A 25,290-nucleotide genomic window follows, 5' to 3' on the forward strand; every position below is an offset into this window, starting at 1 on the left:
AATAATGGCACCCTTCAATTAATGTCTTTCATTAGGGCTTTCCCCACCAGCAGCTATACTGTGCTAGTTTTGCCCTGAAGTCTTTGCTGTGTTCTAAAAATAGGTAACATGAAAATCCAGTATAACTCTCAATTGCATTCATATTTTGTAGATGCAATGGTTCAGTCTTCCATCCCGCAAACGTTCCAAGGAGATGGGGCCAAGCATGCACATTTGGACTTCACAGCATCCAGCTTCAACGTAGGGAATAGCCAGCTGTATTGTGCAAGTACTCTGCTGACTTTTCTTCCGCTGTGCTATGTTGCAGGCAGTTAGCATTCACAATGGAATCAGATTGATTACTACACATTAGCTCATAGGATTCCAGGAAGTAAAACAGTTCAAGGGATCACATTTCTTAAACCAATGCAAAGTACTACTCTGTTATTTCTTCCTAAAGTGTCAATCCCCAATATCCTTTTTGGTTTTAGCCAATTTTCATCTTGGCAGGACGTGTAAATCTGCGCACTCGGAAACATTATAGGCTTGCTGGCTGTCAAAATTTTGTCTTGGCCAATGCCTGAATGGTATTCCTGTCATTTCAACAGAGTAAGAAACTCCTCATCCTGGAATATAGCATGTCCTTAAACATCAAGTTAAGCCAAGAACGTCAGCCTACTATCTGAATTTGAAATCATTTCTCTCAGTATTATGCAAACAGTCAGCTAATAATACTGGGTTGGTAAATGCAGCAGAAACAACCTGGCCCCAGCAAGTTTATGGGCTGATTAAGACCCCTTTAATAAATAAAACATATATCAATCATTGATAAAAAAAGAAACAGCCAATGGGACCAGAAACCCTATGTCTCCCTTTCACTGACTCCAAACCTTGTAAGCTTAAATTTGTACACCCTTTCAAGCTGATTCGTTGCTATCATATAGTCCTTTGAGACTGATTATTTAAACTGATATCTTTGCCCTTCAGCAGGCTCCTTTTTCTTCTTTTTTCTTTTTTAGAAACAGGGGCAGAGTGCGTGCAGAAATTCTAACTCTTAAAAAAGGGAACAAGCAGAGAAATGTGTCTGCTGTCGTTTAGAAATAGCCATTTAGCCAAATTGCATACCTGTGCTGTGTCAGCTGTATAGTAGATTCATCTCATTCCATTGGTCTAATGGATGGCAATTGAATTTAATTAGCAAAACTACTTTGACTTAATCTCATACTGTGCTGAATGTAATGAAATCTTCCTCTCTCTCTCTCTCTCTCTCTCTCTCTCTCTCTCTCTTTGTTCAACTAAAGAATGTCCTTAAACTGCATTCCACTGTAAGAATATTTAAGAGTAACATATATATTAAGACATATTGTTTCATCTTCCTTTTGTGGGATTTATTGTATCACATAACAAAATAATTTTAGAAAACACTTTGATTGCTAACTGTGGTTAGAATCTAAAAAGTTTAGGCTCTAAAAAAGTAGAGATTCAATTACTACAGTGCCTCAATTAGAAGCACTTTTAAAATATGAATAAAATGAAAATCCTTTTTGTGGATCAATACTTGATATATAATTCCATGTTTCATTCCTGAAGAGGAAGTGAACATTAATAGTCTTCATATAGTTCTCTCAAAAATGCTATATGTATGTTATGTGTGTGCACTGATGTATGAAAGTAGTTAATCAAAAGTTAAATTATACTCACTTTTACATAGGTACAATCAAACAACTGTCTGGCTGCACCTGTGAGATGGTGTGTATGACTGGATCTGACAAGGAATTAGCTTCCTTGACATTATGAGATGAAGAAGCCCACTTTTTCAGGCTTCCTTAACAGATAAAACAGTCCAGCCCTCCATAACTGATTTCATCATAAGGTAATTGTGAAGCAATTCTCCATTGCCAGGGCAGAAAAGGCCTCAAGGGAGCAGTCCAACTTGTCCAATTCTTGCAAGATGTCTCTTCCTCTGAGACTTGAATGCCAAATATCTTTTCTCTTCTTCTCTTCAGCCTCAATTGAGGTTCATATGAAAGACTTCCACAAAATGCCTTGCTTAGCAGCCTATTCAATAGTTAAAGTGATCAGGAAGCTCCTCCTAATGTTTAAGCTAACACTAACATTCCTTTGGTCTAAAACCATTGCTTGCCTTTATCTTTGGTGAACTAGATGGTGAAAAATTTGTGGTTTAGAGAGAACAGCCGTATAACGTCCACACCATGTTTTTCCTTGCACCAGCTATTCAACTGCAGAAATGCATCTGTCGTCAAAAATGTGATTGCCCAAAATGCTTACATTATCTGAATTCACAAGGCATTTCCTAGTATGTCAGCCTATGTACACTATGCAAGCAGCACTTCTGGTTTGTATAAAACTTCTGATTATCCAAATAAGTAGCATGCCAAAACCACCTCATTCCACTCTCCCATTAAGCTCCTTGGAAGGCAAGACCTCCATCAACAGTCAATGCTATTATTTCTGCAGCAGAACATGCATCGCAGAGACCATATATTCAAAGTTACCTTCAGATTACAACACCACAAATTATACACATGGTAATCACTATTCTGGTATTTTACACCCCACTTTCTTTTTCTTTTTTAAAAGACTAACCACTTCCACTCTTTCACAGGATAAACAAAAGTACAGTTGAGTCCTTTTTAATTTAGAAAAAAACAGTGAGGAGAAGATGGATCTGTATAAAATTACAAACAGCATGAAAAAATAGATAGAGAGCAGCTTTTCCTCCCCCCTAATACAAAAACCTGGGGACATTAAATGAATATGAGTGCTGGAAAATTGAGGGCAGACAAAATGAAAGTGGAGTTCACTAACACCAGATACATCTATGGCCACCAGCTTTCAAAGGGGTTTAGACAACTTCATTGATAATAAGGCAGTCAATGACTACTAATCATCATGGTTGGATACTACCTTCAACATTAGAAGAGAGATATCTCTCTGAACACCAGATGCTGAAGATCACTAGTGGGAAAAGGGTTCCCATAGGCATGTGGTTAGCCAGTGTGAAAATAGAATACTAGATGGGTCTCTGGTCTGATCCAACAGGATAGGTCCATCTAATCCAGAAGGATCCCATTTTTCAGAAAGGTGGCTTATTCATCGGAGAAATCCTGGCCTGGATACCAAGAGCTGCTAGACTCACAAATGTATTGTAAAATGACATTTTTGACCTTTAACAACTGATTCTAACATCTCAGAAGCTTATTTTGAAACTCTCTATAACTGTGGCGTTGGAGTGTGAGGCTAAAACCCATTAAGCTTATGAACCAGTTTCACAGTTCCATGGATGATGGCCTTGTAATTACGTTGACAAGTTCTACTAGATCTTTTATAAGAGAAAACTGCACTTGATAATTTTGCAGAACATCCCAGCTGCCACCATAACTAGCCTCCTCAGCGACTCATTTCTGGGGTAGATCCAGAGTGAACAGGATTCATACTAACATTACTCTCCAGTCAGAGAACCAATACACTGCAAAATACACTCATCAGTAGCTAGTCACACATGATATGGCATGTTTCTGGGAATCAACAACTGACAGCAACTATGCTAAGGAATGTAACCAGTCCTTAGGCTTTACAGTGGTACCTCGGGTTAAGTACTTAATTTGTTCCAGAGGTCCGTTCTTAACCTGAAGCACCACTTTAGCTAATGAGGCCTCCTGCTGTCTCCGCGCCACTGGAGCACAATTTCTGTTCTCATCCTGAAGCAAAGTTCTTAACCCGAAGTTCTATTTCTGGGTTAGCGGAGTCTGTAACCTGAAGCGTCTGTAACACGAGGTACCACTGTAATTGTTTTCTATACAAACATTTCTGCTACACAGCTAAATATTAATAGGCATATTCCCACCTACAAAGGACTAGATATCTTCCCTTGTTCAGAAACATTTTGAAGGTCAAGACATAAACTTAGTGAGTACAGTGAGACAAATTAAACCTGCATGTTGTTGTTGTTTAGTCGTGTCCGACTCTTTGTGACCCCATGGACCAGAGCACGCCAGGCACTCTTGTCTTCCACTAAATCTAATCTATCTCTTAAGCATCAGTGTATGATAATTTGAGATGTGGTTTTCACATGCAGCAGATGACATGATAGTATCATTTTACCTGAAGAAGATAGACCATTTTTAATGCTTCCTTATGTGTGAAATTCCCTGCAACAAATTAGTATGTAAAGGAGCAGGGTTCTATCACAGTGCACTCCCAACTATGCTAGTTTTCTAACTGCAGAAAACTGGGGAACATTCAACAACAACTCTCACCTTCAGTTTGTAGCTGAATCACTTTCTACTGTATCATAGACCAGACCTTAGCTAGAAGCATTTTAGAACTTTGGCTATCAGCCACAAACTAATATGGACTAGTAACAAAATATTGTTTGAATAAACCATTATATGTCCCAAAGAGTTTTGTGTCTACCAAACAATGTTAAAGCTTATTCAGTACAAAATAAATTACAAAAAATACTGGAATATTTTCTTTGCTGAAGTTAAAAGTAATTGATGGGGCTGTTCTGTAATAAAAATAAATGATCTAAGACCTGCTTGAGTTTAAAAAATCACAATGCTTCTTCTACACAACCTTGGTAATATTTTGTAACAGATATTTGGAACAAATTTGTAGGGAGTAATTATTCTTTCTCACTATTTTATTGGTTGTTTTATTCTACCCCTCTTTCTAACTGCAGCTTACTTTTAGAAAACTGTTGTGCTGGAATAATAAACAGTTTTTCAGCAGTTGCCATGCACGTTCCTCTTATTGCAGGCATGGCCAAACTTGGCCCCTCAGCTGCTCTGGGACTACAATTCCCATCATTCCTGACCACTGGTCCTGTTAGCTAGGGATGATGGGAGTTGTAGTACCAAAACAGCTGGAGGGCCAAGTTTGGCCATGCCTATATTATTGGATGTTCCCTCACTTTAACTGTTCTAAAAAAATGCAAAAGGATAGATGTTTTTCAGCTGCATAAAAAGATAACAGTTGCACTTCACCTTAACTGCATATAAGAATAATGAGGACTTTATAAACAGACAGAAGTATTATCTAAACATGCAATCCCATTGTTTCATAGTTGTCTTCAGGGAACTTACGTGGACTGCACCTATGTTCATTAGAAGAATGGTCAACCTGTGGCCCTACAAATGCTAGACTTGAACTCCCAACAACCTCAGGCAGCAGCAGCATGGCCAATGGTCAGGGATGCTGGAAACTGTAGTCCAACATCTGGAGGGCTACAGATCCCCCATCCTTGGTTTATCGTGACAAGAGTTTTGGAAAACTTATAAACATTTGTGTGTTAATTTATGCTTCTGGACAAAGGCAAATTGTAATAAATGAAGGTTCATATGACACTCCAGTGGACAGGTTATTCTTTTAGACGTGGGTATCCTGTGGCCCTCCAGATTTTGCTGAACTATAATTCCCATCATTCCTGACTGTTGGCTGAGGCTAATGCAAGATAAAGTCTAACAAGATCTGGAACACCACAGTTTCCCCATCCCTGCTGTTAAGAACTTGTTTCATTTTCCATTTGCACAAGTAGGACTGGCTGACTGATGCAGAATGAATAGTAAAACCGTGATGTGCGGAACAGCTACATCATTCATCCCGTTTAGCCTACCTACCATACTGACATTTTAAAACCCAACTTTCATGGGCTAAGAAAATATTTTTTATCCTATGTGCACTTTTTTGCATATGAACCATAAAGTTAGCGGGAAAATTAGACCCTCCATAACTGAAACTCAGCATCTTGCTCTGAACTTGCACATATCTCTGACTTGAACTCAAAGTACCAGAGATCAGAAAGTCAAAACATTAAAGCTGATGCATTAGTATATTGAACTGCCATGTTGGCAGGCAAGGCTATGCAATTCTGGATGCGTTCCAATCTAAAACAAAAGCAATCAATCTCCAGGTGTAAGGCAGGGGGCTGGAAATATGCTATTGTAGAGCAACTCACTCTGAAGCAAAACACAGAGAGGAAACAGAAGACAAATAAGATGACATCACTGGATCTCATAATGCGGTAGGACAGAATGTTTGTTTGTAGAAAGGTGCAGCGTAACTAGAGCCTATTTATTATTAAGGAAAATGCTTTCATCTGCTGATCATATCTGCAACTGTGCACAGAGGCACCAAGTAATGGACTGAAAAGGAGAACTGAAGAAAGGCCGTCTGCAGTGATTTTGTTTTGGACTACGGGGAAAATTCTGTTTTTCCTGCCTAGCTGAAAATATGCTATTATAAAATAGGACTAACTATGCATTTGCTAACAAAAATGGAGGCTTAAATCCTATACACAACTGATCATGGAAATCAATGGGTGATTACTTCTAAGACGGGTGGCCAAGGTGGTGCCTTCAGATTTATGGACTACAGTTCCCATTGTTCCTGCTCATTGGCATGCTGGCAGAGGCTGATGGGAGCTGTAGGCCAAAACATATGGACAGCACATGTTGGCTATCCCTTTTCTAAGCAGACGTTCAAAGGCTTGCAATGCACAAGACTTAGAACCGTAGAATTGTAGAGTTAGAAGGGACCATGGGGGCCATCTAGTTCAACCTTCTGTTTCAAAAGCTAGCAAAGCAAAATAATTATTAGAAGGGATAAAAATATATAAGCAAGAAACCATCCAGGCCTGATCTTGAGTCCATAACTCACAAGCAAAGAATACTGTCCTGGGGTTTTCCCCAACCCTTGGAGGTGGCATAGGGTTTTACTTTTGCTGTGAACTGCCATGAGTGAATTTTTCATATGGAAAAGCAATATACAAATATATGCATTGATTGGCTGATCAGGAGAATGACTGTGTGACAATCAACATCTTAATTAGCAATATATAACCCATTTTTGAACTTTGTCAATACACATGTAGACAACTGATAATTGAAATTGTGGAGTCAGGCAAGGTCAACAAAAGGGCATTAGGACAGAAGCTTTATGCCATTTCTGAGAAAAGTCTAGTGGTACTTACTATTGTTTTCTGAGATGTCTGCAATTATTCTACACAATATACAAAAGACCCCTGCCAGTGACTTACAACTAAAGGAGAGAAAAGTTTAAAGATCTTCATGAATGGGCAGGACAATATTGAGCACCTGGCCATCTTGTAGATACAGTCTTCACCGCATCTGGGTAGGGTAAGGAATTTTGATTCAGAGTATCAGGTGTCCTTTTAAAAATATATGTAAAGCATTGGAACCCATGCAACTTTCTCTCTCTTTCTTCATTAGCCAACTTTCCTTTTATCCTGACTCAGTCCCAGAGGTGGTATTTTGAATGAGGTACAAACAATAGTTTATATTGTAGCACATATATATATATACATTTCACATGCATGTAATTTTCATATATAATCGTCATGTGTACATTTCTAGAAAGATAGGAGAGAAATATTTTAAATAATCAAAAAAAATTTTTAGAGATTTCATTATTTTAAAAATCCTTTCTTTTTCAAAATTCTAGTATCACTATTAGCCAAATACAAATTTAATTCATCTTTTCCATTATTTGCAATACAAAACAAACAAATCTGTTTCACAAAAATCCCACATGTTACTGTGACTAATTCACAGCCAATTTTATTTGGAGGACTATGGACACCATTATGACAATCTCATGACATTCTAAATGTGAAGAAAACCATATGTTTACTTTTCTCCTCTAATAATTACAACGCATACAATTTATTAAACACTATCTTCATCTTGTAAACAAAACCAGACCTGAAAAAAATGTGCAGACAGTTTTACTTCCTGGCTAAATGGTTGGCAGACCAAAAATTCTACTGATCTACCCTAAAAATATATTGTTTACAAAGATCACAAACATAATGCATATTCTCTCTCTCTGTCTCTTTGGTATTTCATTTATCAGCCATGCCGTCATCATTCTCCTCCCTACCACCATCTGTACATACTTTCCCAATAGACCATCACAGCTGTCCTGTTTTTCACACACACAGAACCTTTTATATGCTTTCCAACTGTTTTTAAAAACTGTTCAGTGCTTCGCACTGTACTTCCTTTGTCTTCTTCACAAATATGAAAAGATACCATCCCAACAAACAGGTTATCACAGCAAAAAGCTTTAAAAACAACAACACTGCAGTACTGATCTTTCCAAGAGCACCAAACATCTTAGATGCTAGCCTTCTGGGCAGAAGGTGTTAAGAATGCAATTCCACAAAGCTGGGAACTTGAACAAAAGTCACTAAAGCAAAACTAAAGTCACCACTTTTGGTATCACATGGGTTGTTTTTTTTTTAAAAAATGCTGTAATGCATATCTGGCTAAAGGCCCAGACCACATGCTCATGTCCATCACCAGGAATAGATAAGAAGTAGGGGACCAAAACAACCTATTTCAGCTCTGCAGCCAGGTACAGGGAGGGGAAAGGAGAAGTACGGTCTTGTAGGAGACTGGTAATAGTCCCTATTGTTGAAGCACCCAAGCCATGGTCCATGGTTGAAAGGCAGTATCAGTGTCCCTTGGGAAGCCTAAAATGTGCTGAGGCTCTAGAACAGAGCTTTCCAAACTTTTCATGTTGGTGACACACTTTTTAGACATGCATTGTTTTGTGACACAGTAATTCAGTTTTACTAGCAAACCGGAGGTTCAACTAACCCCTTTCCATCCCCAGGTGGAGCACAGGGAGCATTCGTGTGACACACTAACGTGTCACAACACACAGTTTGGAAAGCTCTGCTCCAGAATAGGAATCATTTGATCACACACACACTGCCAAGGCCACAGAATACAATTCCTCCATGGTCACTGCTTCTCCCATTGTGGAGAAGCAGGGCTGATATTCTGCTATGCATTTGTAAAACATTAATACAAAACAATACCTGCCAAACAAATCTCTTTAAGGTATTCTATTAAAGCACCAAATGATATTCATAGACCTGAATGTGTTCAATAGTTGCCATGAGCTCAATTTCTAGTATCCTGGTAAAAGAAACAGTAGCCGAGCTGGGAAATGTATTTGCCTGAGTGATCATGAAAAGCAGCTGCCAGAAAATGCAGCCACTACAGGGTAAAAGGGACTTTTGGTCCAACTTAGTACAGTAAGATTTCTATTAAAACATGATTATATGTTTTTACAATGGAATGAGGCTTAAAAGAGCTATGTTGAACTGAGATGACGCATGGTGCCTTTGAGGAAGCAGTTCTGTCAGATAACTAAGATTCAGATTACTTTCATTTCTCACAGAATATTCACTGCAAAGTGAAATTATGGCATCAGAGGTACCTATCTTCAGAGCTGAGCAGCACAGTTACAAAATATTGATTTCTATTGTTACAATACTTAGACATATATGTTCTATGTGACCTCACACACGCAACCATGCTAACATTCCTGGAACCAATTAATTTACTAGCAGATACACAATGTGAATGTGGGTGAGGGGGTGACTTTAAAAAATTGAATCCTGAGGAATATGGTCAAGTGCATTAATATGGTTGACAACTGCAGCTTACTAACCAAGACCAACAAATTTCAGACACAGTTGAAATCAAGTTGATTCTTTCTACTAAGTGTTATACATCAGGTTGGGGACCTCAGGTCCAGGAGGCAAATATGCCCCATGAGCCCTTAGCATTATCCTTAGACTATATCCCCTCTCCCCAGGCCACACCCACACCAGCCCTGCTCTGCACCCTTCTCAGGTGGTTTTGCCTGGCTGGAGTGTGATAATGCAGCAGCAGATGGAAAGGTAGGGGTGTGTGGGTGTAGAAACCTATTAGTTTTTTCATGGCTGGAATGTAGGCCTCTGTACGAAAGTCTTATATGTTGCGTCATTCACTTTGCGCCTCTGCTCAATCCACTACTAGCATGCAACCTCTCTTCATCAAATTAAATGGCTCTCAGGTTCAAAAAGGTTCCCTACTGGCTATATCTAGAGATATAAACCATAATCCACAAGTGTTGCATTCTGGAATAATCTCCTTTATAGTTCATATGATCATGCACAACAGCCCCAGAGTACAAATGGAGACCACAGTAACTGTCATTCCCGAGAATTCAGCATCATTAGGCAAACTGTAGTGTAAGTAAATCACGCAGGAGACTGCAAACATCTGGAATGCAGCCCATCAGCAGCTGTGCTCCATCGACTGCTCCCCCAGAGTGCAGGACGCTGTGCAGCAAATGTATCTGAATTTGGGCCCAGTGTAGCAGGCCCAATGTTGACACTTGAAAAAATGCCACAGTACTAGTTCTAGATGTGCATGTGCAAACAACTACAAATGGCCTTTTTGTGTGGTCATGCCAATCAGGGATGAGGCACGTGCATAATATGTTTTAAAGGAGGGAAACTGCCTGCTTGATTCAAACTGGAGATTCCATGGACTCTTGAGACCTCAGTCTAAACCAATAGGCCACTGTTATCCTGAGACACAATGGCTTATTGTACTGCTGCAAGCTTCCAGCAGAGAATCAGGTGTTGTCTTTCAGATTCCTCAAAACTCCAGATTTGGCTTTAAAAATAAAAGGGTATAATTCAGAGAAAGGTTTTGTTAAATATTGAAGACAAAATCTGTTAATATTTTGAGAATAAAAGTGTTCTAGGCATGAGAATCATACAGCCATGAAGGAAAACATACTCAGGTCACATATCTACTTATATCTACGGCTCTTTTCCTACAGACCACCAACATCCCTTATTCTGTTCTATATTATGCTGCTGGAATTTATTTTAATTAGAATAGAGTATCTAACCTTCTATCAGCAACAAGATCTACATAAGCTCTTATTCTGCTTATACTGTGTGGGGGTTTGCTTTTCACAATCGATCAAGCAATCAAATAATCTTTGTATAACTTGCAGATTTATTTGGTATATAGTTAATTTTGTAACTACCAAGATTTGTAACTACCAAGGAGCCAGTGTGTCCATACCATTAGCAAGTGAACAAAATGCATCTCCTGAAGTTGTAGGGCCAATAACAAAACAAAAACAAATGAAAAAGGATATTCAGGGAGAAGAGGCTTGGAAGATCTAGGCAAATTCAGCTACTGCATCATCTCTTTGGAGGAACAATCCATTATGAGCCTGCCACTGAGCATGATACAGGAAAACCCAGCCGTGCAGTTTCTGATAACTGAAATCAAAGGGAACACAAAGTTATTAAAAGTACTGTGAGCGACACTGAAACCGGACACACAGATTTTTTGCATTCTGACAGAGATTAAGGGGAGCTAAGCAACACAGACAATAAAGGAACAGATAAGTATTACAGACAGATCTGTAACTAGACACTGGGAAATAGCAGCACTGAGATCCAAGGCAGACTAATGCATGGAACTCTTAGGGTGCAGGTCCAGCAACGTAAAAGGTTATTTAGAAGAAGAGACTTCAGTCTTTGCTCAGGTTGGGGGAAGGGGCTGGTCACACTCAGACAGAGCACATGGTTATGGCAGTTTTATGCTGAAGATTAGGAAACAAAAGGGAGCAGATCCTGGGAGAGGCGTTTATTCACCACACAGATCCTGGCCCTTCCTTATGTCTATTCATGTCTGCATCTCTGACCCAGCTGTCACTTTTCTAACATGCCAAAATGAAAAATATTTTGATAAGGCAGGATGGCACAGTACCCAAACAATGGAGTGTGTGAATGAGAGAAAATAAGCAATGCTTGTGGCAGACAGAAAAATTACATAGTATAACGATCAGTAAGAGTGATTCCAGTTCAGTTTAGGAATATGGAGCCCATTTAACGGTATGTCTTCCAAAAAAAGAACACAACTCCCATAATTTGTATATGAGGTCATCTGAACACACACACACACAAGCCATAAACCACTGAGTCTTTAAGTGGTGAGTTGAGACCCATTACTAGGTAACAACCTGATCTAAGGTGGGTCACGGTTTTGGTACCACTATGGACTTAGAAACTTAGTTGGGTCCTCGAAATGTTGACAAATACCGTACTAAGGCACAAACTTGAAAATCCTGGGCAAATATGCCTCTAGAAAGAATAAATTCAGCAAATGTATGTATGCATGTAAATCCTTCCATAATACACCACTTGTTGGCTCACCCCTAAAAGTGTGGACTGTTCCCTCCCTCAGTCTGAAACTGGAACAGTTCTAGTGTCAGAAGGACAAAGTGTGTGCTCCTTCCTCATGGCCCACGGCTTCTCAAGTAACCCCAGCAGCACAGGAATGTGCTATGCTACCATGGTTCCTATGCTACATGAGAGGGGAACTATGTTGGCTTGTTCACACATGTCTGCATGTTAAATGAGAAGTGGGTAACGTAATTACTCATATTTTATGTCTGTGTTGTAGACATTTGCTTTTTATGTGTATTGCATGCAATGGCCTATGGCTACAAGCAATAAATATTTATTATATCATATTGTTCACGCATGCAAGTCATCACTTGATTCTGCAATAATCAAGTGCTACCCATTCGTGCATAAACTCAGTCATCATAGCTATGTGACCATGAAAGCACTTGGGAGTAACAATTTTCTTCCCATTTTAAGGTATATTGTTTTCCACCCAGTAGGGGTATGCAACATCTTTAAAGACTTGTTCTTTAATCAAGACAATCCAGTCTTTCAAGATCTGACTCCTAGTGATCTGTCTACAATTTATTGTGAGTGTATGCACAAATATATTCTTTTAAAAAGAATATGTGGACTGCATTTTGACCAGTTTGATAAAGCCTGGCAACCCCTCCCCTTCTCTTTTGTACATTACATATATGCAAATAATAAAAACTGTTACATTTGTAGCCTTCCCTCTCCTGAGTCCCTGCCCCTCTGAACACATTGATCCCTCACTTGCTGCTATAGCTCACAAACCATCATTGCCCTCACTTCAAATTTCATAGCAGACCTCTGACATCATTCTCCAAATATTTTATATACAAACATACATACAGAATATAAAATAAAATTAAGAACTGGAAAGCAAAGTTAACAAGATTAACATATTGGAGTAATAGCTAATGTGTTCTGCAGGATATCCTCCTATCTGTTCTCTTCAACCATAATTAAATGACCACAATTATATTTTAAAGGACTACAGGTCATATAATATTCATGTAAGACATGCTGATTATTTTCAGAGTAAACATTACACATATATGTATATTTTTAAATAGTCTAGGTGACTTTTTTCAACCCAAAATGATAACAAATTAAATATTTTTTAAAATCTCAACTGTTGCCTTTTAGGTTTACTTTCATTCAGAAAAGCTAAGGTATCAGTTGCATGAAACAAATGGCTTTGGGGATGGGGGAAAGGGAGTCTACTGGGCAAATCTGATGATGCAGCACTTTAAATGCCCCCATCTGGCACCCATTAGGCAACCTGTCACTGGATTGTACTGACTGGTCCTTTTCAGCCTACCTCAGCACTCACTTGGTGAATGATGCCTGAGCACAGTGCATTAGGGAACTGCACAGCAGGCTCTATTTGTTTAGAAAGTCACACAATAAGGGATGAATACACTCTATGATCATCCAAATTACAGCATATGGTGGATGAAGTGAGCAGGAAGGACCATAGTACCAGGTCAGAAGTGATGGGAGAACTAGGAATGCAATCCATATTCTTCAACCCCTGGATCGGGCCAGGATTCTACCAAGGAAAGGAACATATAACCAAATATCGTTTCAGCTTATTGTCAGTGGCACTAGTTCACTCAATCCATCTTCTTGATGATTATTACTGAAAAGTTAGAAGATGGTAACACCAAACACACACTACTTTGAAATAATTCCTTGACTTCATTAGCCCACTTTTATCATAGGAACTAATATACTTCATAAACATATCAGGCAATTATTCCCAGAATGAAAATTTTAAGAATACCTACAAAATCACTAATATTCATTGAGTTTTGTATTTATCTTTGATGAAAATACAGACCCCTCAACTCTATTAATGCCTAAAATGGTAGGGTTTTTGAAAAGTTCCTCAAGTGTTATGTACAACTGCAATTAAAAAGATTTATCTTGGAGTACTGGTAATAGCAAGCAGAAAATGGGGGGTGGGTCCATCATGCCAACTTTACTTTTAGCTGAACATAACTATGTGAAGAGCATTTGCTTACCCTCCAGGTTTAATTAAAATCAAAAGTTGAAGTTACAGACCTTAGTTTAAACACAACGCAGCTGTATGCAAGCTTTTATTTGCACTATGGATCAGAATTATATGATGGCATTTCAAAATACCCATTTTTATTAGATTATCATATTAATCATTTACTTTTATAATGTTTGATGTTACAAAGAGCCTTCTAAAGACTGGTTATGTAGGGCTAAATCATCAGAAAAATTTCATTGGTGCACATGAACAATGTGCAAATAAGTAGAGTGGGCAACTGTAATAATAAAAACTATAGGGGGAGAATGCAATGCTGTTGTTCCACTTGCAAAACGGTGTTTGATCCAGTTGAGACACACAGCAGTAAGATAAAAGGAAGTAATTTTATCCATTTCCACCTGAAGCCCTGTCCTATGCTGCCTTCCACACTAGTCTTGAGATTTTCAAAGGTGCAGGTAGCCACAGAGAAAAGGGGGAACTGAAGAAAATTGTCTGTGTTAGTGGACACTGGAACCTTAGACATTCCACAGCACAATGGATTTCACTCTTGGCCTGCAATCCTTCTTGGATTTACGTAGGTTGCTTAAATGTCGTTGGCTTCAATGAGGTTTAAGAGACCTTGGCTATAGGCAAGGTTTATTATTGATGGTAACACAATGAAACAGCGATAGATTCTATAGTAAATACAGAATTAATATTGCCTATCAATGTGAAAGCTCACCTCAAGACCTTTTTATGGTCTATGCTTCACCTTCTTTGCTTCTTATTCAATGTGTTTCTCATATCGTAATCAAACCCCTGACACACTGTGACACTGTACATAAGAAATCTTGACTTACGCAAAAGTTCAAAGAGTGACACTAAAACATTTTCTACACCCAATCATAGTTATTTGGATTCAATCCCAATCCTTCCCTTTGACAATAATGAGGAGTTTGGGTACCAACTGATTTTGACTAAAATTGACACAACAAAAAATGAAGCAGCGGTTTCTACATATACAGACATATACAGACATTCCATAGGTATGCAAAGATATATATTACAGTGGTACCTCAGGTTACATACGCTTCAGGTTACATACACTTCAGGTTACATATGCTTCAGGTTACATACACTTCAGGTTACAGACTCCGCTAACCCAGAAATAGTGCTTCAGGTTAAGAACTTTGCTTCAGGATAAGAAATTGTGCTCCGTCAGCGCGGCGGCAGCAGGAGGCCCCATTAGCTAAAGTGGTGCTTCAGGTTAAGAACAGTTTCAGGTTAAGTACGGACCTCCAGAATGAATTAAGTACATAACCAAAGGTACCACTTTAATGTACCATAAATTAAGAGAAAGCAACTTCTTAAAAAACCTCAAAACAGCTTAATAGGGACCTAGTGGTCTAAAGCAGTCTGTCACAAGCCGTCTAGATGTTTTGGACCACAATTCATAACTGTACGATCTGAATGGTAATCCAACACATCTGGGAATGACACTAGGCTGAGGAAGACTGGTCTAAAGGAATTACAAGTCAGGCTGTGTGGATCTATCAATCTAGCCTATGGCTGATAGCAATTGAGACGGAATGTTAGAGTGCTAGCTGAAAACACAAACGAGAGAGAAATAGGGGTGCATAGGGAGAAGGGGAATTGAACTCCTTGAACACCTAACAGTTTCTTGTGTGCATTCTGGAAGAGAGATTACAGTATATGTGATGAGGTTAAAAAAACCACTCTCTCCTCCCAGCAGTATACCTCGGGTTAAGAACTTAATTTGTTCTGGAGGTCCGTTCTTAACCTGAAACTGTTCTTAACCTGAAGCACCACTTTAGCTAATGGGGCCTCCTGCTGCCGCCGCGCCACCTGAGCATGATTTCTGTTCTCATCCTGAAGCAAAGTTCTTAACCCGAGGTAATATTTCTGGGTTAGCAGAGTCTGTAACCTGAAGTGTCTGTTACCTGAAGCATCTGTAACCCGAGGTACTACTGTACAAGGATCTTTCAGGAGGAAGGAAAGCAAAGTGGATGACATTTCCTGTTCCCACTGCCCAGAACTATGCTCCCCTTGAAAGCAAGAAAATGCTCAAGTGTAGAGTTTCCCGGCAGATCTTGGGGGGTGGGGGGGACCTTTATCACATACACCTAGAACACCACCCATTCCGATACATGAAGACTACAAGATTTCAGGTCATCTGGAACACTGAAAAGGAGAACTCCTCTTAGCAGATGAGGATACACAGCAATGTTGTGTTGCAGATCACATTATAGATCCCATCAATGAGATTACATAAAGAAAGAAACAGTACTATATTATGAATCTACATGAGATGCCAATCTTCATGGGCAGACCCATGTTGAGCGCATTTTCGTACTGCATTTATTAGCGTCTATCGTTATTAAATCCGTTGACTTCAAAGCAGCTAACTAACAGCTGAAAACAACACCACTTCTTGATCAAAAATAAATAGTGGAGGGGGAACTAAAAATCAAAGAATACCAGATCATAGAATCATGGAACTGTAGAATTGGAAGGGACCTTTAGAATCAGCTAGTCCAACCCCCTGCAATGCAGGAATATGCAGCTGTCCCATACGGAGATCAAACCTGCGTCCTTGGTGTAATCGGCACCACACTCTAACCAATACCCTCTAATCCAGGAGAGATCTTTTAAACTTACGTTGCCTCAAAAGGTCTAGAAGGATCTAAAAAGCCTGTGGAACAAAAATGTGTTTCACCTGCAATGAAAAGATAGTATACTAAGTGCCAGGAAAGCCTCCTTGGGGAGGACATCCCACAGGTGGAGTACCATGACCTAAAGAGTAAGCAGCCAGTGCTTCTCAGAAGGTGAGAGCATCCCAGAAGAGAATCTCAAAGACAGTCACTGAAGATATTGCAATACTCAATCCTCTAGTTTCCAAAGACATGGATGTTTATTGCTCAGTCCTCTTTCCACAGGAACTGGCACAGCTGGAGTATCAAATGAAACTGATAAAAAGCATTTCTGTCCAAGATTGCCACCTGTGCTTCTAGGAAGAAAGCCAGATACAAGAGTACTCCTAGGCTATAACCTTCTTTATTAGTGACAACGAAATCCCATTAGAACAGGCAGACTCACCTATTCCAGATCACACAGGCTACCCACCATAATCACTTCCATCTTGTCTGGACTTTGCTTCAGTATGCCTGCTTCAGTATGCTTGTCTACTTCAACAACAGCCCTCCAGTTAAAGGCAAAAGAACACTGCTCCCAGGATTAGAGGGGAAATGAAATGCAGAATCAGATGTTATCCATAAAGCGATAACATCACAATACAAATTTAGGATAGAAGAGAAAATGGGTAACTGTGGAACCTTCACAACAATCAAATGAAAAGAATGACAATCACTGTCCACCTGGGTCCAACTAGTTAGGAAGCACAAGAGATGGCACCTTTAAATTCAGGGGTAGCTAACATGGTGCCCTCCAGCATAGCCATGGTCAGTGATGATGGAAGTTGTGATCCACCAACACTAACTACCCCACTCTAATCCCAGCCATACAATTAAATAGTTCAACAAAACACGATAGACAAATTATTTTACATAACATTTCATACAATTTAACTAATAATTTGATAGCAAAAAGGAAGGCAGTTCTGGTAAAGGTCTAGACTACCGGTATTTGCTGGCTATGTTTAATTCCTTATCCACTGCAGCTCTTCCCTGCAGTTGGCCAAGCTTTCCCTGGCAACTCAGTAAGAACTGGCACAACAGATAACTGCACTCACGTTGTGAGTTATCCCTTGATCACCTGAATGTGTGGAACTACTGGTCAATCACTACAATACAGTATATTGTCTCAGTTTCGCACAACCAATTATTGTTGGTTGTACTACTATAAAGCACCTCCTGTCACTTACTCAACCCTTAAAGAAACAAACAAAAAGTTAAGTATGTGGGATTAAATACCACTCTCCTAATCACCACATACATTTCCAGGCTTCCTACCAAAAATATACTCTAAGCAGCAAATGCTTCATGTTCTTAGCCAAAGACTGTCCACCTACAACCACTCAAACAATTTTCACCATTTTTGCAGACATAACATGCAGTTAACGTTAATGTAAGAAACATTGCTCATGTCCTTCTCATCATTCATCTCCGTAGCCTGAGACGGCCTTGTCATTTTTCACATCAGAATTGGTAAACAACAACAGTTAGTGAGGCTCTGGCACCACTCTCTACCAAGCCCCACTGTGACACTATTGAACATCATCCACTCACTGCCAGAAAGGTACTATTAATCCTAGAAAGGGTGATGTAAGGATGGTAGCCGTATAGCCTAATACTGGCCCAATGCTTGACAGCGATTCACAGGACCACACTTAAAGGTCCCAGGAGCAGCAGAAGAGCAGCAACTTGCCTTGCACCACCAGGTTTTCCCTGCAACTGAAGCAATGGCTGACTGCTGCATAGCAATGCTTGGGGCAGGATGAATAGAGGCATTGCAGACCTCGTGCATAGCATGTTATTTGCTTGAACAGGACTTGGAACACAGACCTGATCCTTCTTCATTGAGCTACAATTGGCTTTGGGGAAAACTCTGATAAATCTGTACTGTACTACCTTTCAATCTCTATCAGAGCTATTGAAACAGCTTTATAATATCAAGATATTACTCTCCTTTGCCAATGCACAAATCTATTTCTGATCATCCAGTGGAGCCTCAGTTATAGTTCATGTCTGAGCAACAATCCCTTGATTGTAAATAACTCATTGGCAAGGCAAAGTTTAGGACTATTCTCTTAAACTTTGGCCAAAACCCTAAAATCAGTTGGTATTTGTGATGTGCTATAGTGAACATTTCACTCCTAGACCTTGAAGGAAGGAGAGCACGTCTCCACAAGTACTGCTTTAGATTATAGGCTGGTTACATTAATTTGATTTAGTTTGACTATGGGCTCTTTTAAACTGTAAGGTGGCTGCTTTCACAGAAACTGACTTGGGTTGCTTTTGTTGCTGTTGTGGTTGTTGTCTTTTACATTTAAATTTGGAGGGGTCTGAAGGGACAGTAAGTAGCCATCATAATAATGGTTATTGACATTGCAGAATATTTGAATTTACCGTACACTGCTTCTTTTGCAATACTTGGAAAAAGCTGACATGATGTTTTAGGTCTTCTACAGTCAGCTTTCAGGCCTCAATCAAGTGAAACATCCAGCCCTGCTGTGTACACCACTGACCACAACAAAGATTGTGGTTTCTCCCACACTTGCCTTAAATAGATTTAAATTAATGCTATTCATCACTGGGTGGAAAAGAAAGGAAATATAAAAAGTACAGTAACTTAAGACAAGTTAGGCCTGGCCAGCAATATTGGGCAGTTTTCATACTATTGAGCTAGCCTCATGGCTATAAATGCCATGGGCTCCACTCAAATACTTCTCTTTACATTTATACTAGGAGCTCTTTTTTTCTTACTGATTGGGTACATCTGCTATTTCAGGATACAGGAAACAGCATTTAAATCATGCGATACTTCTTTCCTGAAAACACCTGGAAGTATTCTAAGAAACATTAAAAGGCTATATGCTGCTCTGCTTTATTTGTTTCTGTTTTGGAGAAAGCTTAGCCACATGACTGAACTCGTGCCAGCAGTTCATGATATAGCAAACACTCATAAGTTCCACTACCGTTAGGGTTGAAATTAGCATGGATGCTTACCATCTCAATTACAGCAGCAGGGGAATGCAGTTGTCCCCATCTAAATCCTGCTTCTGTCAACCACAGTCTGTTAAAGCCAGCAATACAAACTACTCCTCTGCTGACCGAAACAGAAAGTCCCAATGAATAGAGATCCCTTTCTACACTGTACTGCAAAGCAGTTATTCTCAGATGGGTCTGAGAGTGCAATGTAAGTTCTTCACCAGTTATGGCTGGAGACATAGTTGGCTGTCACATCAAAGTCGAGGGCTGGATCTGGCAACTGGACACAGGGAACACTGGAATCCATGGCGGGGTTATAAAAACAGGGATCCCTTGCTTCAGTGAATCATAAAACAGTAACTCCCAAAGATCATTTGCACCAGCAGAAAGAGCTTCAGCAGTATGACTGGAGAAGAGTTAGATGCAAGCGCCTCAGTTGCATAGTGCAGCACAAAGATCTTTGAAGGCGGGAGGATGATAATCAAGAGAGATTGAAGTGTTAAGACACTGGACAACTCTGCTATTGTTTTGTCCCTACAGCTGTTTCCAGTTCTCAAGATGCCAGATAACAATCTCTGAAGGGACAAGATACCCTTAAAATTTCTTTTGAGGGAAGATTCTCCCATATCAAACCACCAATGCAACTCTCTTCTCTCATGAACTGCTATGCTGGCTGGGGTCTGCACGTCCTTTCCCACGAAGAAATAAGAAGCTGGAACTTCTCACAAATAAGGGAACAAGGGACAGCAAAAGAGCATCTTGCAACAACAGCAACACACTACATGGACTCAGCATCTTGGTTTTGTGTAAGTTTAACTAAGGCAGACAGGAGCTAGCTTTATATAAGGAATAAATACATTTAAGTACTGAGGACAATATATTCCTATGCTGTGGAACATGCATACAAGTCCAGAATAACTCAGAAAAAAATTGCGTACTGCAGTCCTGATTAAATCAATGAGGCTTAAGCACACACTCAAGCATAACGAGTACTTGATCACCCTAATCTGATGCACTGATATACATTGCTATACTCCCTGATCTGATGCTGCTGTGTAGTGTCACACAGATACCACCCAAGGGCTGCTGCACTTTCTGCAATAATGAAGAGTGCTCAAGGTCAGATGTGGGAAACCTTTGGCACTACAGAGGCTGCTGAACCACAGTTCTCATCAGCCCCAGCAAGCTTAGCCAGTGGCACATGGTTCAATGACCTCTGAAGGGCTGGAGGTTTCCCCCACCTGCTCTAGTTACACAACCTTATTTCACAAATGGAACTCTCTCCAGCTATGCAGAGAACAGAGCTACACATGCTCAACAGTGCTTCATGAAGTTTTGACCGCCCAGAAGGCATCTAAATTAAGATATTGCATCAAAGCAAGTGCTGTTTATGAAGGGAATGCTAGGTAGGAGTTCCACTGGGGACACAGTGAATCTTGGTAAAGAGAGCTACGTATTCAAGGTTCCATTACTGAGGATCCAATGCACTTGATGCTGAAGTATAAGTTAAGTTCTCTATGAAACAGGGTTACATACTGAGAAGTCGGCACACCTAGGCTGCAACTTCACATGTTGATCTGGGTGTAAATCTTGTTGAACTTAAACCCACTTTTTTCTGAGTAGACATGTGCAGTATTACACTAAAACTATAGATTTGGTTTATAATAGAATATGAAATTCTTTTTAGTGAGTCTTGTTTTACCCAACACATACCGTTCTAACTCAAAACCTTTGTGATCTTACACATGCTTTTTATTAATAGGGAGCAGGTTCTCAATCTGTTACTATGGCCATCTGGTTAATCAGCAAATCATGCATAACTGTACAGTCATATGAAAGAATGACAACAGCAGTCACAAACCAATGAAAGCACATCATACCTAAACGACATTATTTTCCTTTGATTTAAATGAAATAAACACTGAATTTTTTAAAAGAACCTTTTTTAAAAGGCTACATATGGTAATTAGAATAAAGTATGCACTGTCACAGTCATATGGAATAATGTGGTGTGATCAGAAATACTTTATATGGAATATATATACTTTTTGCAGGAAGATATCAAGGGTTACAAAATCTTGTGCCAGCTCTGTTTGAAGTGTTCAGAATTATTACAACAGCTTTTACATTATTGATAAATACCAAATGTTCTGTATTGCAGGATGATTGCAATAATGATCAATTGTACTAGAAGTATACAATGTACCTTTCAGATTTAGAACAAAGGTGCCCAAAATTTTGCAAAGGTATCTCACTATGCTTCATGACCGACTAACTCACATGGTGCTTCTTTACCAGCTATGGGGTAAATATCACCACCCTCCAAATAATATACAATATTGGTTTATTATAGATGAAAAAGGTGCTCTTTATATTACACTGTCACTTATCTCCAGAACTAAACACATTTTCACAGCTACCAAAACAAAATCAGCCTTGTCATGACTTTGGCTTCAGTTCTTAATAGCATTACAATCTATAGGAAAAGGTCTAATTCAATTACTATATCTTGGTCAGATTTTTAGATTTTAATTCAGCATTTTTAAACACACACACACACACACACACACACACACACACACAAAGAGTTTTCAAAGCATTTGCTATGTTTAGGCTGCAAACCTTAATATACATGTACTTGCTAGAGAGTAAGGTTGTGGGACTTATTTCTGAGTAAACATGCATAGGCTCATGCTGTTAAAACCATGCCTAAAACAGATAATGGTCAAAAACATCAGCTATTGTATGTGGCAGACAAAACACAAGCTAGCTTTGTCCATTTAAAATATCCTCAAAAAACAAAGAGAAATCTTTAACCTCTCACAGAACCCAGTGCTTGAGCTTAGAATCCCCTTTTACAATGTGATCATGTTAGCTGAAGTTGCTCTGCTGCAGTAAAAAACAAGGAAGTTCTCGCTTGAGTGCCTACTAATGAACAAAGGTTAACTTTATCTCAAAGGTCAAATGCCTGGTGGCGAAGGTTATGACCCTAACAACTTAAATGGTGACCCTGCCACGTGCCAAGTATATTGCAGATTCTGATACAGATCATCTGGTAAAGGGCTGGTCATAAATTTACTTTGGTATTATACTCCCACAAAGAATACTGTTTGTCACAACAGTTTCCAAGTTGTCATTTGATACATGGGCTAGAGAACTAAGAGGGGAAAAGCAATCCAAAGTTAAAGGTAGCACTACTATATTTTGATGGCCTTAAAAAAGAAAGCTAAAACTCCGAATTGAAACCAATGTTTTAATTTCAGTGTACTTTAGCCACCTCTTTGCTCATAAATTCTTTTATTCACAGTTTTCTTTCAATCTTTGCAAGCTAGTTCACATAATTGTCAAATTTTACATCCCTGTTTCTACATGATTTCCTTAGGAGAATAATTTGTTTTTGTGGCTCAGACTTACTTCGCAAGCAGGAGCATTGTTTAGATTTGAGCACATGATTTTCTTGCAAATGACTATGTCCTGGCACAAGGAGGGGGCAAAGAAGAAGGAGGGAAAGAGTCCTCCACACAATTGCTATAAATACATATTTAAGAAGGAAAGGGACATCATACTGCAGAAATCATCAGGAATTAAAGTATCTTGGAACAGTACACAAAATAATAGCACTCTGAGTGAAAAGGCCACAATGGTTTTGGCAAATATCTGAAAGCACATTTTGGAGTCTGAACCTCTTGCCAACACTGGCAACTTCTCAAAACTTTTTTTTTTTTAAGAAATATTTATTAAAGTTTTACAAAAACAAAAATATGCAACTTCTCAAAACTTTTAAGTAGAAAGAAACATTTTCTGTTTGCAGACCTTTGGGGATATAGAAGACGCTCCTCAGCTCAGCTGTATATACGTTGATCAACCTGCCTATTATTTTATACATTTTTATTGGCAACTATCGCAGCATAACTATAAGGTCAGTAAATCTTTTAAAGCAAATCAGGTTGATCTGAAGACAAAGGGCCTTGTAAGATTTTCTTCTGAAATGCTCTTGTTGCGCATACAGTACAAGCTGCCATTACTGCAGCTCTGCAAGAGCCAATCACTATTAACTTGGCCAATGTTCAGGTTTAACAAAGGAGTCTGGGATACATCAGCGCAAAAAAGAAAGAAACTACAACCATTACCCCCAATGAAGGTTGTCCGATCGTAATGCAAATTGTTACTACGTTCTCAAATACACAGCATCATTGAAATATTTTCTACAACACAAACGAACTGAAAAAGAGTGTGATATATTACACCTGCGGAAAAAGTAAGTTAAGATGTAAAAAAACACATTTTATAAGGATCTGCAAACACGAATACTCCCCCAAAAGCAGTTTACCTATATATGAAAATACCATTGGCATCCTTAAAAAGAGAGAGAGTCAAAGCTCACAAAGGTGATCATTACCAGATTTACTAGGCTCTATTGTTAGCATAGCAACACAACCGTACCACAGAATATTGCCAGATATATATTCCATAATGGAAGCAATTGATTATATTATGCCTGATTGCATTAATATATAACAGTAACTTTGTTAAGGTGATACTATGAGTATTTGTAATCAATATGACAACTACTTTCAATTAACTGCCATGGATTATTTTAAAAATCAATCTACAATGCATGTCCTGAGTCAACAGATGTATGAAGACAGTTTGCAACATGCTGTTAGCACCAAACATTTTTAATGAAAGCATCCATATTTTAAATCTTTAACTGATTCATCAGCTTTTCATAAAGTCTCACAGAAAATCCTACAATGAAGTTGGGTCTACAGTCTATCATAGGCAGTTCTTAATTAACAAATTGAACACTGGTATTTATTCTTTTAAAAAATAAATGAAAAAGCATCCACACCACAGCACTTCAGAAACACATCGCATATTCACCAATATTTTTGGACGTGTCACTCAGTGTAAGTACACAATGCAAATAACAGAATCACGTATATCTGCAAACTTAAAGCAAGCCATCCTTTCTAGGAGAAAAGCCCAAAACCTCTTCATAATCATACATGCCAATGATTTCAACAACATTACTAAATGACAAGATGTCACACAACAAAGACCAATTACCATTTTCCATAAGACCATCCAACAGCCACCAATGTACCTAGCACCTAAAAATGCCAGATCAAATTAAAACTGTTAAGCTTATTAAATTTCCTCTCCAATCTGATCCAAACTGAAATATTGAAATGTCTGAGTCACAGAGAGACAAGTGGCTTGCTTTGAAACTGCTAGGCCTAATTACTGAGAAACTATGAATTTGACTAAAACAAGGTTACGGGAAAATGCACACTGTCTTGATCAGTAACAGCACTTATCTGTTACTAGTGGCAGGTATATGATAGTCACAGCCAGAAGTACAGTTGCAAACAATGCATGATCCATTTTCCTGAATCTCACGTGTTAAACTAGCAACCCATCCTTTAAAAGCAATAATATTCTACCCACAGGCGGAGGTTACCAGGAACTTTTTGTTTCTCCCTCTTTCATTAGGCAGGTGTTTTCTTACCAATGGCAATTAAAATCGACAGTTTGTGTATCTGTGAGGAGTCATCACT

At 39.0% G+C, this 25,290-nt stretch overlaps 1 protein-coding gene across 17 annotated transcripts in view; it reads right to left on the reverse strand.

The window, feature by feature from the left end:
• Positions 1 to 25,290, reverse strand: part of NFIA (nuclear factor I A) — a 406,395-nt gene that overhangs the window by 252,052 nt on the left and 129,053 nt on the right. The gene's annotated exons all lie outside the window — the stretch shown is intronic.

Source organism: Podarcis filfolensis (genome assembly GCF_964270895.1).
Source record: "Podarcis filfolensis genome assembly, chromosome: 6".
NCBI lineage: Eukaryota > Metazoa > Chordata > Lepidosauria > Squamata > Lacertidae > Podarcis > Podarcis filfolensis.